Raw genomic sequence first — 17,924 nt, forward strand, 5'->3', positions numbered from 1 at the left:
TTATAATCAATTATAGTCTATAGTAATATTGGTTTTGTTATATGTCTCTTCACTTAAAGTCGCAGTTTCTAAGAACCTGTCGATGACATTGAGTAAGGACTTACTGTGTAAGACTATTTTAATTCTTTTATACTTGTCGGTCTTCCTTAAACTACCAGTTCCCAAAAGACTAGAAGTATGTCTTATTTCTCCGTGTATACACAAAGCATGTAAGTATTTGTTGAACTGAAATGTTGTTGACCCAAAATAATACATTGTTTCCTACTCACTGCACTACAAAAAAATATTTCAGAATTTTGTTCTTCTATATCTCTATTTTATTGGCTAATTTTCCATCAAAATAATTCCCTATGCTGTAGTTCTAAGGATTCAGTCCATAAAAGTTCATCTCTAAAATGTCAACTGTTTACCTATTGGTTAATCTGAAATATATTAAAAAAATCAACCGTTGTTAAAGTTTAGCACATTCCCTAATTTGTTGCTTTCTGGTATCTAATTGATACTGAAGTAGTGTCATCAGTCCTACTGAATTCTAGTGAATATTTTTGTCATAAAGAAGGTAAAAAAATAAAAAACAGAAACAAAAATGGAAGGACAGAAGCCCTGTAGAAAAAGAGACGAATACAGGGCATATGATTGGCTCTTAGTAATTCCTTAGAAAATAACTGCTAAGTATAAAGGATAAAATAATGGGAGATATTACAATGGAAAATATGGAAGATAAGTATTGGAGGGGACAAAGCTTTTGCATCTTTATAAATCTATACTTAGCTGCTGTTTATAAATGTGCCAATGTATTTACCAATTACAGAAATGTAAGCATTTCAATGTCAACCAGGAGACCAAACTGAATGTCAAAGCGTAAGGATGAAACCCACAGGCAAAACAAAACCAAAGTTCCTGTGAAAAGGGTCTGAACCCTGTTTTCTCCCTAAAATCACTGTGACCTTGGCCTCTATTATCAGCTGTGGAAACAGCAGAGGTTGTGCTGTATCAATATAGTATGACCTGGACCATCCATACACAAAATACCACGTCAATTTGGGATACCACCTGCTGGCTAAGGGGGACAGCAGGGTCTCTGCTACTGTGTCCTATGGGAGCATTTAGCTTGGAGAGAAGAGGCTGCCCTGACACAGTACTATTTGCATCTATATAAATAGCTGGCATATGGGTGGACATAACAGGATGCTAGATTTAGTCTCAAAATAAGAGAGTATCTTCTAACAATTAGAACTGCCCAGAAATGGGGTGGGCTGGGTTTAGAGGCAGGACACTTCCAAGCACAGGCAATTCATAAGCAGAGACTGACAAGCAATTCACAGACCTCTTGTCAAGGAGAGGTGGGACCTGCAGAAGGCCCAGCTCGGTGACCTCGAAGGTCCCTTCCACCTCTGAGATTCCATGACTGCAGACACTCTGGGAATTTTCCACACAACTCTGCCCTTCAAAACTGACGTATTCGTCCGTTACGTAAGTCCTACAGGTTCAAATCCAGATTTCTACAGTTCTTATCTTTTAAATGAAATCATTCATTTACCTACTCGAATGAACTGATTGAATTATATAAATTTAAGCTGCAGTTCATAAAAGTCATTACTAATTCAGTAAATATAAATTGAGTAATTGGTATGAACATGGAGGCAGGGTAAATGGATTTTTTCACTCAGGATTTATTGTAAAACAATCTGAAATCGTGTGTTATCTCAATCATGTAATCTGAGTAAAATGTGATTCTCTTGTACATATAACATTTTTTGTCATGTAGCTTATAGTGGCCCCCATCAAAGCATTTCCTAATGGAACAATGGCGGACTCCTGCTGACAAAGACCTGAGAAACGAAACTAGATTTTAATTGGGAAGTAGTAAGTTCTTTATGCCTGATTGTGGGCTATTTCCCATTGCCTGATGGTGGGCAACCAGGCCACGGGCTTCTCCAGGTGTGACACTGGTGGGAGGTAGAAGTGTCCTTCCCTGGGCTCAGGTGAGGTAGGTGAAAGGAGGAGACAGCTTTGCTAAGTTAAATTTGGGCATAATCAAAGTAAGAAGGTGATTTGAGAATAATCAAAACAAAAATATGAGTAAAACAAAAGATCTAGGAAGTTAAAGAGCCAGAGAGAGAGACAAGCAAAGCAGAGTGATTGGGTCCTTGATGAGACCCTATATAATGAAAGCAGGCATGATTGCCCAACGCTAATGTGTATGTACTTTCCTATACATGCAATGGCATGGCACACAGAGGACCCACTGTGCTTAAACAATCAAGAGACGACAGAAAACTTAGGAAGAAATAACATCCACTGATAACACTAGATATTAATAAATAGGAAATGGACTTCTAGAGGAAAAAGAGTGATGTCATCATCAGCAGTGGAAGGCAAGAGCCTCAAAGGAAGCAAAGCAGAGTTTGAGAGACAGCTGGCAGAGAGGACCTCTCACTCCAACCATATTCTACCAATTTGAATATGCCCTTGAGGAGAGGGGGCAGGGTTGTCCCATCTTAGCACTGAAGTTATGCATTCTGGGAAAACCCTGAGTTCTGGACAAAGCAGGCTGGTTGGGCACACTATCCCTAGGCACCTTTTCTCTTGCCATTTGAGGGCCACAGTTCTCAAAGAATTTCAGATGAACTAATGAGGCACTGAAAAAAGCAGAGAGCTGGGCAGCCACTGTCATTTAAAAGGGAAGTGCCAAGGGGGCCGAGAATAGGACACTCCAGAAATGCGGAGTGAGTGATGCTGCTCCAAGGAATGTGTAATCCAGTAGGAGCATGAGGGAGCTACTGGAGCTGGGAAGGACTCTCCATCCCACCGGGTCAAGGTCCTCAACAGAAAACAGACAAGGAAAAAGCAGCTGGAATGGCCAACTTATGGGCCTTGCCAAGAGTCAGAATCAAGACTTGTAACTTTGTTCATCTAAAGGTCTTCTTATTCAAGAGACGATAATTCCATGTACAGTATCTTAAGGTTCTTAAAAAATACCAAGAGTTGTAAATGGTTGTGACGGTTAGGAGGAAAGGAAATTGCCCTCGCTAAGTACCCCAGTGTCTCCGGGGGGATTGGAGACAGGCCTAACAGTTGGAAGGAGAGTGTGGGAAGGAGGTATGGCACGCAGAGCAGCACAAAGAACAGTGCTGGGAAAGCAGGGGTACGTTCTGGGAAGGTGAACGTCGAGTTATTCTGACTAGAACTAAGGCCAACTAGTGGATTTGTGATGAATGAGGCTGTAAATGCTGGCTCTCGCTTGAGAATGAAGAGCCTGGAATGCTATGCTAAGGAATCACCAGAATTAAGGAGAGCAGAAAATGAGAGTGCTGTGATTTAGGGAAAAGATGAGGCCCCATTACCCATGTGCCATTTTTCTTAACAAAAATGGAAATGAATTAAATGTACAAAAATAAAAGATTCGCCAGATATATTTTGGTACATTCATGATATAGACTACTACAGATTTTTTAAAAATAGAAATGTATTTTTTGATATGGACACGTGTTCAGATTATATAGTTCATGGTGGGGGGGGGGGATGAGGTTACAAAATAGGAGGCACCACTATTATCTGATCTTTAATTTTGGAGAAAAAAAGGAAAGAATGACAGAGGGGAAAGAAAGTAAAGAGAAATAAATGGAAGAGAAAGGAAAGAAAGCAAGGAAAAGAAAAACTAAGTATCTACAGAAAAACACTGGAATAACTTCAAAACTTTAATAGTAATGCTTCCTCTGGGTGATCCTAGCCTCCCTGTGTGGAACACTGTGCCTACAATGGACATCAATTATTCATGTGGTGAGAAACCCTAAGGTATGAGAGCCCAAAGAATGCCCTAGGATAGGACAAGGAATCAAGCAGGGAGTAAAAGCAACGCAACAGGTATTAATCCTGTCACAGGCTTTGAAAGAAGTCTTCTTTGATTGGACAGTACTATTTAGCAGGAAAACCTGTCTGTCTGTGGATTGCCCACTTCTCTTTAATTGTCCCTGGGAAATGCATATCACAGACAGCTTCTGAAGCATTCCTGGGAGAGTCACTAAAACTGAACTTTTGCTGAGTGGATTTCACTCTGAAAGGTAAGGGAGCAGCCAGTGGGAGACCTTTAATGGGAATGCAAAGGCAAATCCATTAAGGTCTCCCCAGGGAAAAAAGGACTGGTTTTCCCTCTGTTTAGAAAGGTTTCGAGGAGAAGCCCGCATTGGAGGTGGGATGCTGTGGAATAGGCTGGAGCTGTATTGAGTGATCTTCGGAGAGCCACTGCCCCTCCATAGTACCCAAGCCTTATGCTTCATACCACACTCAACACTGTCTCTGTAAACTACACTTCTTCCTAATAGGAAGAAATTTGGCTCTAGGCTTAACTATTTTATTTAGAATATCACACACACACACACACACACACGCAATTCATAGGTGTGTGTACATAATTAAATTTTATGTAAATATATTTTTCTCCATATATTTATTTATTTTTACCCCCTACATGTAATTAACTTCAACAAGTTTACTTTCCCCATTTTAAGGGACAGCTCTCACTAAACATGCTGAGCATAAAACAAACTCATTTCTTCCAAATGGACAAGGGAAGGACGCAAGAAGTGGGGGAGTGGGAGGGCTTAACATTTGTTGAATTACTGCACCGCTGGACACTTCATGTTCGATTTAATTTTGGCTTTCTTCTTTTTCTTTTTTTAAAATATATATTTCATTGATTTTTTACAGAGAGGAAGGGAGAGAGATAGAGAGTTAGAAACATTGATGAGAGAGAAACATCAATCAGCTGCCTCCTGCACATATCCTACTGGGGATGTGCCCGCAACCCAGGTACATGCCCTTGACCGGAATCGAACCTGGGTTCTTTCAGTCCACAGGTCGATGCTCTATCCACTGAGCCAAACCGGTTTCGGCATAATTTTGTCTTTCTAACATCTCTTTTCAACAGGTGTCATTACAGATGAGGACACAGAGGCTCAGAGTAGTTAAGTAACCAAATTGAGACGACACAGCAAAGAATGACAATGACAAGACTCAAACTCAAGCCTGTGTGACTCCACAGCTCACGCCGAGGCCCATTCGTGCATTCCATGGGGCCTCCAAAAATCAATTTTCCTATTATTTCAGAGACCCAGGCAGCACTTAAAGAAGGGGGGTGGATTAAGCTCTATGTGCAGGCAGATAGACCGTATTAATAATTTAGGTTCCGCTAAAGCTGCAGTGATGCTCTAGGAAAGCAGGTCAAAGCCAAGAATGCTAGGCGCACCTAAGAACACCCTCCCTCCTGACATGCACACAAAATCCCAAGTAATCCACCAGAAATAAAAAAGATAATGCTTATCAGATGTCAAATGGACACATAATTATGTTATTCTTATCCCATGGAAATCCCACTCGGAGAAAGACCAGGATATGGGTTCACACACAATGGAGCAAGAGAAAGCCAGGCTGCCTTCACCACGAGAATGAACGCCTGTGCGAATCAAGGCCAGGACTCACATTGGCCCGGCCATAACACAGCCCACAGAGAAAACGCACATGTTAAATGTATTCATGGTCACCCTCCCAGATCCAATTTCAGCGAAGATGAACACAATCATCTTTTGAAACGGATCACAGCCTGGACTTGCGGAGGATTATTGGGATAGCTACTTCTACACCAACAAAGACGAGTGAGTGTGTGAACTTCCTATGCCTGAATTACCAGTGTTAATATATTAATTCTATCTGGAATAAATGTGCATAATGAAACCGTTCCTTTTTAGATGGCAAAGGACAACTCCAGCTGAGAAGGCAGAGTAAAGCAGGGATTGTTAACAATGGCCATTCTTCAAAGGAAATAAGTGAATTGTATTCAGCATTTTTCAACATCAATATGGTTATCTTCCTGTTATGTAAGGGCAGGCAAATATATTCTGAGTGTTGACATAGCTAAGTAAATATATTCATTATGCTATTGAGTCAGGTTGCAGTGGCCAACCACCACACAAAAAAACAGTAGGTCCTCACGGAAGAGGGAGGGCACAGTGGACAGTGTGGGGAGTCAGTGACCTCAGAACCTTCCAGCACAGCCTCTCTCCTTTACCCCTAACCAGCCAGGGAAGAGGAATGTGGCCAGAAATTAAGAGACTGACCATTTTGGGGATTTACTATAGAAAACAAAATACATTGTTCAAAGATATGGCTTTGGTAAACGTTGCTTCCCTAGACTGTTGTAAATCCACAGTGCCAAAGTCAATTATGATCTTGTTGTACCTGATTCAAAATTGCTCTGTGCTTTGGAATAATACTTAACGTCCCCATGTAACATTTGAAGATGAAAATGTAGAGCTTAAGTCATGCATCATTATTTAAAAAGAATTTCTCATCTGGTATTTATCACATAAAACCAATGACAATAACACTGGTAGCAAAGAGAGGCATAAAAATGATTTAAAAACTGATCAGAAAATGAAAAAAAAAAAGCCCTCTCCAGGTGCAAGAATCTTATATGTACAGTAAGTAATGTGTAAGCAGAACAGTGAAATGGGGCAGGTGGGAAGGAGAAGCCTTAGGGTTTGATAGTCATGGGTTCAAGTTCTGTTTTTTGCTCACTGTTACTGATAAATTCAAATTCTAAGCCTTCATATTATCATCTGCAAAATGCAAATAAAACCATCTAACTCAGAGGGTTCATTTAAGTATTAACAGAGAACAGCGTTTGGCACCTACCGATTATACTGGAGGCCCAATGCACGAATTCATGCACAAGTGGGGTCCCTCAGCCTGGCCGGTGATTGGGGCCGATCAGGGCCATCTCGCCCAGTCCCTATTGGGGCTATTGGGGCCAGCTGGCCAGGAGAGGGGGACCGCAGGAGGTTGGTCAGCCAGGGTGAGGGGCTGATTGGGGCTGGCAGGCTGGGGGTGAGGGGGGAGGGACTGCGGGAGGTTGGCTGGCCAGCCCAATTGGGGCCAATTGGGTCAGCTGGCATGGGGGCAGCAGGGGTCGTTTGGGGCTGGCTGGCTGTGAGGGGAGGAGACTGCAGGAGGTTGGCCCGCCACGGGAGGTTGACTGTGGGAGCGCACTGACCACCAGGGGGCAGCTCCTGCATTGAGCGTCTGCCCCACAGTGGTCAGTGTGTGTTGTTTGTTGGTAATGGTCGCTTCGGCTTTTATATATAGATGGAATTTAACAGTTGCTGTGGGGTGACTGGCAGGGTGATCGGAGGGCCCCTGATGGCACCTACCATAGCTGGCCTGGCACCACCTGCTTGCTGGCCCTGTCCCCTGCTGCCACCACCGGTCGCCTTCCTCTGCAGGGTGACTGGCAGGGTGATTGGGGGACCCCTGCTGGCACCCACTTTGGCTGGCCTGGGGCCTGCGTGCTGGGGGCAGCTCCTGTGTTGAGCATCTGCCCCCTGGTGGTCATTGTGCATCATAGCAACCAGTTCCACTGTTCTGCTGATTTGCATATTAGGCTTTTATTATATAGGATGAAACCTAACACTTGGTAGCAGGTTTCCTATCGATTCAAACTGAGACTCCAATTTTTGCCAACTCCTGTCCCCAAATTAAAGTTTTTTATTCATTGTTCTTATTGTCAAGGGGAAAAAAAGAGTATTACTTCGTAAGGCCTAAGAGATATTTCCTATCCTAAGGATGTCTAAAGAATTTTAACATTTTGCTAAGTGAAATAAGTCAGCCAGAGAAAGACAAGTCTCATATCAATTTCACTCATATGTGGTATCTAATGAACAAAATGAACTAACAAGCAAAATAGACTCAGAGTGCATGCTGACAGCTGTTGGGGAGGTGCTGGAGGGCTGGGGGGTGGGGAGTAGTGGGATAGAGAAAAAAAAGAGAAAAACTCCTGGACATGGACAACAGGATGGCAATTGTCGGGGTGGGGGAGTTGGAGGAGAGTATATGGGGTGTAAGTGGTGATGGTCGGAGATGTGACTTGGGGGGTGAACATACAATACTGAGTACAGATGATGTGTTGTGGAATTGTGTACCTGAAACCTGTATAATTTCACCCCAATAAATTAATAAAAACAACAAAAAAGGAATTTTAACATTTTGTCTATGTTATCGGCTGAAGAAGCTTTCTGAAGTTGGTATTACTTTCTTACTACTCCACAAATTATATTTTAACTTCTAATCTAGGATCTGAAAATTAGTCTGTTTTGAGGCCTTTAGTAAGTTAGTTAATAAAACCAGCTTCTTCCACAGCTTCTTTCTCATAAAAATCAGCATGAAATGGAAGGCATCAGCAAACATGTGGGAATATACTCATTTCAAAAACCAAGAAATCAGCCAACACAAAATGATATCACTACTTATAAAAAATACAAACATTTGGGGAATTCATTTTGTTCACGTTTCTGTTAAGGTGGAATGCATTTCAAGTAAATGTGTGTTGTGAAAGTGCCTTGAAATTCATTTATTACATCCAGCATTATCATCCTCCTACCTTCTTCCATGCCCCATTGTGTACGTTCTTTTGGAGGGAAGAGAGAATCACAAGGACCCTTTTAGGAATTTTCTAGGGGCAGAAAACCCCAGCATGGCATTCCATGGCTCAGGAAAGATTCATCTCATGGAGCCCTGTATTCCATGCTCTCGGTGGTGACTTGGAATGATCTGGGTCTGGTAGGGAATGAGGAGTGAAGGGTGAGAGTTGTAGAGTAACCACAAGGCTGGAAATCAGAAAGACCTGGGTTTGAATTCCAGCTTTACACTTATGCTCATTGTGCAACGGAGGGCTTGCTGAAACATTCAGAGTATAATTTGCCTAATAGAGAATTGGGATAATACCACCCATGCATGAAGATTCAATACAATAATCTACTTAAGGCATTCAGTAGAGTGCCTGGCCCACTGTAGTCTCTCAATGGATTTTAGCTCCACAAAGAAGGGGTAAATTCTCATAAACATTTGCTGTTGGTTATCTCACTGTACTATCCTTCTTTAAAAGGTGAAAAAAAATCACAGTCTATAATAAAAATGTCAAAGAAGAGATGATCAGGTTTGAGGTTCAGTTTTTCTATTTGGTTTGGGTAAATGGGAATGTTTAAACACTGATAACTCTAAGGGGCAGTTATTGAACGGGGCCAACTGGGGCCAGGGCAGAGTAACTTGCTGTGTCTGACTGAAAATTGTAGAGGCCTTCACAGTGGCAGTCTGAGGAGGTGGGGAGAAGGGAATGTGCTGGTAAAAGAAGGCAGTCAACAGGCCACTGGGGTTCTGAAACCACGTATAAAAGGTGACAACTCTACACTGGTCAGTTATCCTCTCTTCCCTCAGTCTTCAACTATCCTGAAACTGTAAAAATACCACCACGTTAGTCATGCTACCCAGAAAAGGTGAGAAATTGGTTTGGTAATAATATATATGTATATATCTTGAAGATATATTGTACAGATAACTTTTTTCAACAATTATAATATAAAACCTATGCAGTGGAGATTAATTATTTCATTCTGCCCAAGTAGGTACCCCCCCATAAGTATTTCAATGTTTATGTCCAAATCTGCAAATAGTTTGTTAAGAAGATTATTTTTTACTTCTTCTATATGTACACATGGCTCTTAAATTTTCCCCAATGTCTACCTAGGCTATCATTTAACTACTCAGAGAAGCTAATTAATAGTAGTGTTAATGAATGGAAAATGTATTTAACATATGAGTCTTCAGAAGTATTTCTCAAAATGTCAGATTTAATCCCCAAGGACTGTGGAAAAGTCTGCAAAGAGCTGAACGGCAGGATGAAAAGGGCTGTTTAAGGATGCCAGTCCACTAGTGAAGTTTCATCAAATAATTTTCCGAGTGCTTACTAGGTGTAAAAGCTCTTAAAAGCATTCTGTTTTCTCAGTTCCTTAGCCTCCTTATTATTTAGTCACTTGATTATACCCGAGAGCCCATACTGTAAGGGAGGGAAGTTAGAAGCCCTTGCTAAGTACTCCCTTTATAGTATTTCTACTCCTTACACTATGCATGCAAGTAATGGATTAATATTCCCATTTGACCAACTTGGAAACTAAGGCTCAATGCTAATAAGTCACAGCTGTGATATGAACTCCCATCTACTAGTAGGCCCAAAGCCCATCCTTTCCATCACCATGACTGTAGTACAGTAAGTCCTCACTTAATGTCATCGACAAGCCCTAAGACCAAGTGGAACATGATATACTAGTAAGGAAACCAATTTTACTATGAACAAGAATGAAGTTCCTACAGCATTCCATCAATGTTATAACAAAAAAATGTCATTTGATGACCCGCTCTATTTAGCTCTCTTTCCACTCTTTCTCCTTATTTTGTGCCTGTTTTATTGTTTTTAACTCTCTGCTAAGCAAAATTTACCATGTTTTTATACCCTCTTCAACTGTATAGACTTCTTAGAAAACTGTAGTTCATGAGGATAAACTAATACAGTTCATACTGTTGAAGTTACAAGGTTTTTCGGGGTACCTACAGGTAGATTATAAATGTTTCAGTCACTGGCTTTTAGTTGCTAGAAAGTCTTGGACTTCCTTCCTTCCAACCTCCCTGGCCAAGTTCTCATCCCTGTTCTTTTCTATGCAGTCCATATATCCTTCTCACCTGGTGTTGGTACCAGCTGGCCTTTGTTCTGCCACAAGGCAAGCTATAGACCTGGCAGATATAAAGGTTAGTCTCTATTCTACCCACTTCAATGGGCTTTATCTAAATTCAAACAGAACTGATGACATGATCTTAATTAGTAGAAGGTCACCTATGACTGAGAAATAACTCACTGGAAACAGCTAAATCTAAATTGAAATCTATACATTTTATAAGCTGCTGCCATATTTGACAATGATGAACCATTCCAACTCATAGCACTCAAAGGGACTTCGAACTACAGAGACCTTGGTCCCAAGCCCAAACATTTATATGACTGAGGTGAACTTATAGGCAAATGCCTCTGTACATGTGGGTAACACAATGGCATAGTGTTAATATATATTCAAATATGAGAAATACAAAAGGCAAAAAGGAGGTCCAACAAAAATATATTCATTTTTTCCTCCGGTCCTTCCCCTAGCTATGTAGAGTGGTATAAGCAGAATCCAAAACAGGGCTGGTAGATAGACCTACAGGTCCCATTCTTATATTACCAGTCCCAGAACAGTTACAGGTACAATGAGGATGCACAACACACTTTTATTAAATGAACAAATGCAGGTAAAATGAAATGATTAAGCTAAACTTTTCCAATAATATAACTAGAAAGAAAATAAAGCACTTCCAAAGCTTTTCGTAGCTATGCTTAAAGAAAAAGATAACATTTTTCCATACTGACATTCAATAAAACACACACAGTTACACATAGACACACAATATCATTTTTCCAGAGGAAAATTAAAGAGACAGAAAAGATCATGGGCCTGAAGAGTAATGAACAAACAGCTTAGTAGCTACAGAATGTCAGTGACAAAACCAACAGAACATTTTAAAATAACATATTCAGATATTAATAAATGTATAACTTATAATTAACAAGATCTTGCACCCTGTTCTTTGAGGGAAGGCAGGTGAGGGTGGGGGGGGGGGGGGAAGGGGAGAGATCAACCAAAGGACTTGTATGCATGCATATAAGCATAACCAATGAACACAGACACTAGGGAGAGTGAGGGCACGAGCGGAGTCTGGGGTGGGGGGCGGGTACTGGGAGGATAAAGACACATATGTAATACCTTAATCAATAAAGAAAAAAAGAACTTGCACTGGTTATAATGGTAATTGACCAAGAGCAAGAAAGTGTTAAGTTTTTAAAAAATGAACACATAACTTTATTGAGAAAAAAAAATGTACTGTGATAATAGAGAACACAGAGAACCAATCAGCTGACCAGTTTTATTTAATTGCTTCCCTATATCTAAATATCATAGAACGTCAAAGGATGAAGGTTTACAGCCATTCCTATGAGTGAACTAAGCCTCCTTGCATCCAACCTCTTCCAAATGGTAAAGAGTGGAGACAGGGCAGCAGCCGGATATGCTCCTAGGGCACTTTCCAGCCTGGCTTCAGTGACTTGTTGGCACAATTCCTGAAGGCTGAGGTTGGGAATAGTCCACTCATTTTCCCGTTTATTTATGAACATCAACAACAACAGCAACAACTACCACTGTACGGCTCTTACTTTTGCCAAGCACTGTCGTAATATTAATTCACTGAAATATCATTACAACACTATGGCTAAATACTATTATATTCACTTTGCAGGTGAAAAGACTGAGGCACCAAGAGGTTTAAATGACTTCCCCAAGGTTACACCTGTGAAATGACAGTGCCAGCACCTGAATGTAGACCAGGGGTCCTCAAACTACGGCCCGCGGACCACATGCAAATACAAATATTGTATTTGTTCCCGTTTTGTTTTTTTACTTCAAAATAAGATATGTGCAGTGTGCATAGGAATTTGTTCATAGTTTTTTTAAAACTATAGTCCGGCCCTCCAACGGTCTGAGGGACAGTGAACTGGCCCCCTGTTTAAAAAGTTTGAGGACCCCTGATGTAGACAATCTCTCTCTATAGTCTACATTCTTAATCATTACATTATATTGCCTCTCCCATCCATCCATCCATCCATCCACCCACCCCCCTCCCTTCTTCCCACTCTCTTCTACCACCTACTTTTCACCCATCTACCTATTCTGCAAGCCCTAGTAGGTGGTAGTAGGTGATTATAATACCACCTCCCCCTCAAGGAGCTCATAGTCTCTTGGGTGAGGCATACATGTAAACACATAATTACAGTGCAGAATATCAAATATGCTGATAGACTCCAGCTCTCTGGGGAGCCTGCTTTCTCTATGTGCTTGGCAGAGCAGGAAACAGTAGGTTCCCTTCATCTCATATGGATACACACAATCATCTCCCCCTCAAAAGGCCAGCTGCTCAGTATAAAACCTCACCCTGCCTGGCATCTTACATCACAGATGCCAAGGTACCTAGGTAACTAGGCCTGGGGAAAGCCTATGAAATGGCAGGAGGCAGGAAGCCCCAAGACTCTCTATTAAGAGATAAGACTCAATAGTTCTTATCTCCTGAAATCTATTCTAAAATCCTTAAAATGCTTTTATCCTGCAAGAAACTGCTCGAGTTGCATTACAATAAACCCGGTCGTTAAATACAGATTCCAAAGTTCAGTGACCCAAGGTTAAGTCTCGGTCCACTACTTACTGGGCGTATGACCTCAGAAAAGTTATTCATGCTCTTTAAGCCTTGGTTTTAGCTGTGAAAGAGGAGGATGAAAATAACACCTGCCTCATAGAAAAATTGTGAGGGAAAAAATAGGGTAAGCCATGCGAATCACTCTACACATTGCCGGCTGACAGCAAGCACCTGACGCTGCTGCGCGGTTGTTATAGCAACACGTCTCTGAGGATTTGAAGTTTCTAGCGTTGGTCATTTTTTATTTCATTTTTCAAAATAAAATAAATTCTTAAGGTAAAACATTAACTACATACACTGTATGATATCATAGTTAAGACCACAAGCCAGAGAGGCCATTCAAATTGAAATCTCAGCTCCACCACCGATGACTGTAGAAACTTTGAAGGAAGAGCTTAAGTGCTTATGCCTCAGTTCCCTCATCTATAACCTGGGGATAATAAAAATACTTTCCTGGTACATTCTGAGTGGTCAATAAATGTCCCGGGAGAAAAGACACCAATCCAGGAAATTTAATTCTCCATATTCCACTTCAAGCCAGGAATTTGGCAGTTACCCTAGAATCTGATCACTCCCTTTCACATCCTACACACAGCCACTGCCAAGTTCTACTGCATCTTCCCCTAAATATCTCTTGTGTGCGACACCCTCTCTCCACTGGCAGTCTTTGCTGGGTTCCGACGCTCAGTATTTCTGAGCCTGTATCACCATCACTCCTTCCTGACTGCTCTCCTAAATGCTGTCTTCAACACTGATGCTTGAGTGATGCTTCTAAACCATTAAGCTACTCAATCTCCCGGTCCTACCACCCCGGTGAAGGAGCTTCGGCCCCTCCCTCCTTTGAGCAGGATAATCCCAACCCTGTAAAATCACCTGGCCCCTGACTATTTTTCCGCCATTTTTCCTGCCGTACACTCAGGTCCCCTCTGTTCTAGGAATTCCAGAAACAACGTTGGCTCTCCTCACATCAATGTTCCCTCTGCTTCCATCATTTAGAAAAGGGATTCCCGTCCTGCTTGTCTATCTCGTCCACTCTCCCTCTGAGGCTCAGCTTCACTAAAAACCTCCTCTGAACCCATCTGAGTTGAATTCTTTCTGTGGGTTCCTGTGGCTCTCTCTCTTCATACTCTGCGTAGGGAGCTAAATAGTGCACTTAACTTGCTCCTCCCTCTGCAGGTACTAATGCACTGTTATAACCATGCCTTGTTCAGCTTTGTCTCCAACAATTAATGCGATGCCTGATCCACAGAAGTCATTCAATAAATGTCTGTAGAAAAAGTGGAGCCATGAATATTCATTCCTGCTCTGTCACAGAATAGCTGTATGAGTTTGACACCAATCGTAGAATTGCCATTTTATCTCAGTATAGCCCTGTGTCGGTCATGTATATAGAAAGGGGGACTCCATAAATGCTTCCTTTTTTAGTATAAATTTCCTTAGGTCACCTCAAAGGTTTTCTTTTTTTTGTTTGTTGTTGTTTTATTGACAGGACATCCTATAAGCACACATGCATACACAATAAAAACATTTATTGAATAAATGAAGGTCAATTCTCCTAAAACTTCTCACTACTGAAACATTTTAGTTTATATAAAGAGGGCAAAACACGTAGGTAAGTGGCACCAGAAGTCAGTGGCAACAAAGGAAGGGCAGGGGCTGAAGAGCGTTCATGACTTCTAATGCTCATGGGCTCATGGTAGCTGGGCCATCTACTGCCCAACACCTGTTAGCTGGGACCCTGCTGGGTGCAGGAGATACAAAGAGTTCCTCTCTACAAGCTGCTTAGTGAGAGCCTGGATCCGATATTAACACACCCAAAGGCATCTGCCTACCTTTGGCACGCCTCCCCTTGCTGCCAATCTAAGTAGCCCACCAGGAAAGGAGAGTAAAAGGGAAAAATATATCAGGAACAGGAAGAGCAATAGGAAGGTGTGGGCAAGAGATCTGTAAATGCAGTAGTTAAGAAACTTTTAAGCTAGATACTCATTGTAACTTTTTTTTTTTTTGCTTTAAGCTAGATAATTTGGTAATAAAAAGATTAAGGGTTCATCTACTTAGATGTGTTTCTTTTGTAACAAATAGGAAGATTTCCTTTTTTGTTTGTTTTTAATCATCACTGGAAGATATCTTTCTCTCTTTTTTTTTAAAGAGAGTGGAAGGGAGGGGGGGGAGAGGGAGAGAGGGAGAGAGGGAGGGAGAGAGAGAGAGAGAGAGAGAGAGAAACATCAATTTGAGAGCCTCCCATACTTGCCCCAACCAGGGCGGGAAATTGAGCCTGCAACCGAGGTATATGCCCTTGACCGGAATTGAACCTGGGACCCTTCAGTCTGCAGGGCCAATGCTCTAACCACTGATCCATACCAGCTAGGGCAGATTTCCTTTTCTTGACACTAATGTGGTGCCAAGAATAAAACACATCATTATTAATATTCAACTAATTATAAATTCCTAGAAGTCTCCTATTTTTCACTGATAATAACTTACTCATGGTTATCAATATTTATAATAGACCAAATGTATAACTTACTGGGTTTTTTAAAAAAACTTCTGAAATGTGAATTCTAGGCTAAATGTTATGGTTTGGTTATAATCCTTGGTAATATCCCATACTGTATGATGCTGTGTCATGGAGCTATAAAAAAGATTCATCAGGGGCTTACTCAAACCTGAATTGCAGGGACACCATGAACCAAATGTCTTCTTTTAGAAATCAGATGGTTTAGAAGTTTTTCCTAAACTTTTCTATTTTGTGACTTTATGAGAATACTCACTATTACTTTTATGTAATTCAAAGATCCTAGAAGATATTTCTAAATATGAGCAAGAGTATCTATTCCCATAATAACCCACAGAATATTTAAAAGCACCTTTTGCAATTGACATGGGGCCTACAATATGGAGCAAAGTAACCCACATGCCTTACTTATGATCCCAGAAAAAGGTAGAAAAAAGAAATGCCACGTCAAAACAGTTCACTTTGTAGGGAATAAGAGTTATAAATGCTATACTGCTGAATGGGATCCTCCAACTAATCCTATCTTAACTTTGTACATAAAAAGGAGTCCATGAAATATCCATAGCTCATTTGACTATGACTATTAAATCTCCCCTAATACATGTAGCTTTGATAGGGAATATCCACTTTATACTGTGTTAAGAATTAACAAGTACAACAGCAATGGAGATTGATCCACTTTTTGGATCTACTCTGAGTGTCCTGAAAACAAAACACTGAAATCTGCTTGCACACTGACAATAGCGATATTGATATTCCCCCATGTTCCCTTCTGGTTGCTAAGAGATTGACATCAGGCAGACTCTGTTGTACTCCTAACAAAGCGTTTTGGTCCACAAAGCATTTGCTTCAGCTCAGTTGAGTCCAGAAACTCCGTTTGCCTCACCCCTGTCCTACTGGCTTCCAAGTCAAACAGGGGCCCAGGCACCGGGGCAGCAGGCCTCCGCTGCTGCTGTGGGAATTGCTGTACATCACCTGGCTCAGCTAACGACTTACAGAGGCAATGACAACACCATGACCTTATACAAATAGATGTACCTTTCCTCATGTTTCTCAGAAGCCAGTTTATCATGATGAGGGTGGGCAGAGGTGTGTGGAGGGGGGAAATCAATAGTGACCTACCCGCAGACAAACCCAAGGCAATACAATTAGGCCAGAATCTAGCAAAATATGGCAATTTCATAACAGCCCCCACTGTATGAGGCTTTGAAATATGCCTGCACAGAATTTCCTAACCTAAGTTTGAACTTCTGTGAAATATGTTTAAGAAGTTTATTGACAAGAACACTGAAGTGGGAACTGCCTAAATTCATCACCTTGCGGCAAAGCATCTGCAGCCCTCCAAACTCAGTCTCGTGAAGTCCGCCATGTAACAAAAGGCGGAGGTGACTTCTATAGATCCCAACTCTAGAGAAAATGGCAAAGGCACCAACAATATTCATGGCTGCCCCCGGGGAGAGGCTCATGGGGCGGGTGAAATCTGCATGTCATTTAAAAAGCACATGCACCACTGCTCGGAGCAAATGAAGATTATCTTTCCCTCGGGAATTCTCACAAAGAGACATAAAAATGGTTTATGACCTGGCTTCTGTATTCAGACCACAGAGTTTTCATCAATTTTTATTCATTGCCATGGAAGAAAATTGCTTTGGGGCCTCTCTCCCGGGCCGGTACCTAGGAGTCATATTTAAGGGCACAGCCACCCAACACTCAGTAATCAAACACCACTGACCTAGAAGATTCCTATTCTTTGCCCTGCCTGAGAATATCGGTAGGCGATGATCAATGCCCAGGCTTTGATTGAAAGCAATCAGTGTTGAAGGGCGCCAGTCCCTGCCAAGTCATGGGAATCCCTACATTCAAGTTGATCACTCTCACCCGGCAGAGAAAAAACAAGCCCCTGTGGTTTTAGCTGTATTTAACAAAAGAAAGTTATTTCTAGCAGCTTCTTTTCATTGCACAGCCTGACGAAAAGCACCCCATCGCAATAAGAGGCAGAAGGGAAGAAAAAGGGGGGGAAAAAAGAACAAACGCAAAGCAGGAAATGACTGTTTCTGCTACCTCCCTCAGGGTACAGATCTGCCGGAGCCACACACATGTGACACAGTTCTAGCACAAAAGCTCCCTTTCCGAGGACAGACCTCTCAGGAGTCAAAGCCTGGCTGCCTGGCCTCTCCCTCAAGCCCAAGTCCCCGCAGTCCATGTAACCTTGGCTGGGCTGCAAAGAAACTACTTTGAACTCCCGTGC

General features: G+C 41.7%; 1 protein-coding gene across 3 annotated transcripts in view; it reads right to left on the reverse strand.

The window, feature by feature from the left end:
* The window catches only part of ANK3 (ankyrin 3), a 469,334-nt gene that overhangs the window by 287,535 nt on the left and 163,875 nt on the right, over window positions 1-17,924 (reverse strand). The window lies entirely within an intron of this gene.

Source organism: Myotis yumanensis, unplaced genomic scaffold, assembly GCF_028538775.1.
Source record: "Myotis yumanensis isolate MYYU_CA2020_CCGP unplaced genomic scaffold, mMyoYum1.0.hap1 SCAF_13, whole genome shotgun sequence".
In the NCBI taxonomy this organism is placed as follows: Eukaryota; Metazoa; Chordata; class Mammalia; order Chiroptera; family Vespertilionidae; genus Myotis; species Myotis yumanensis.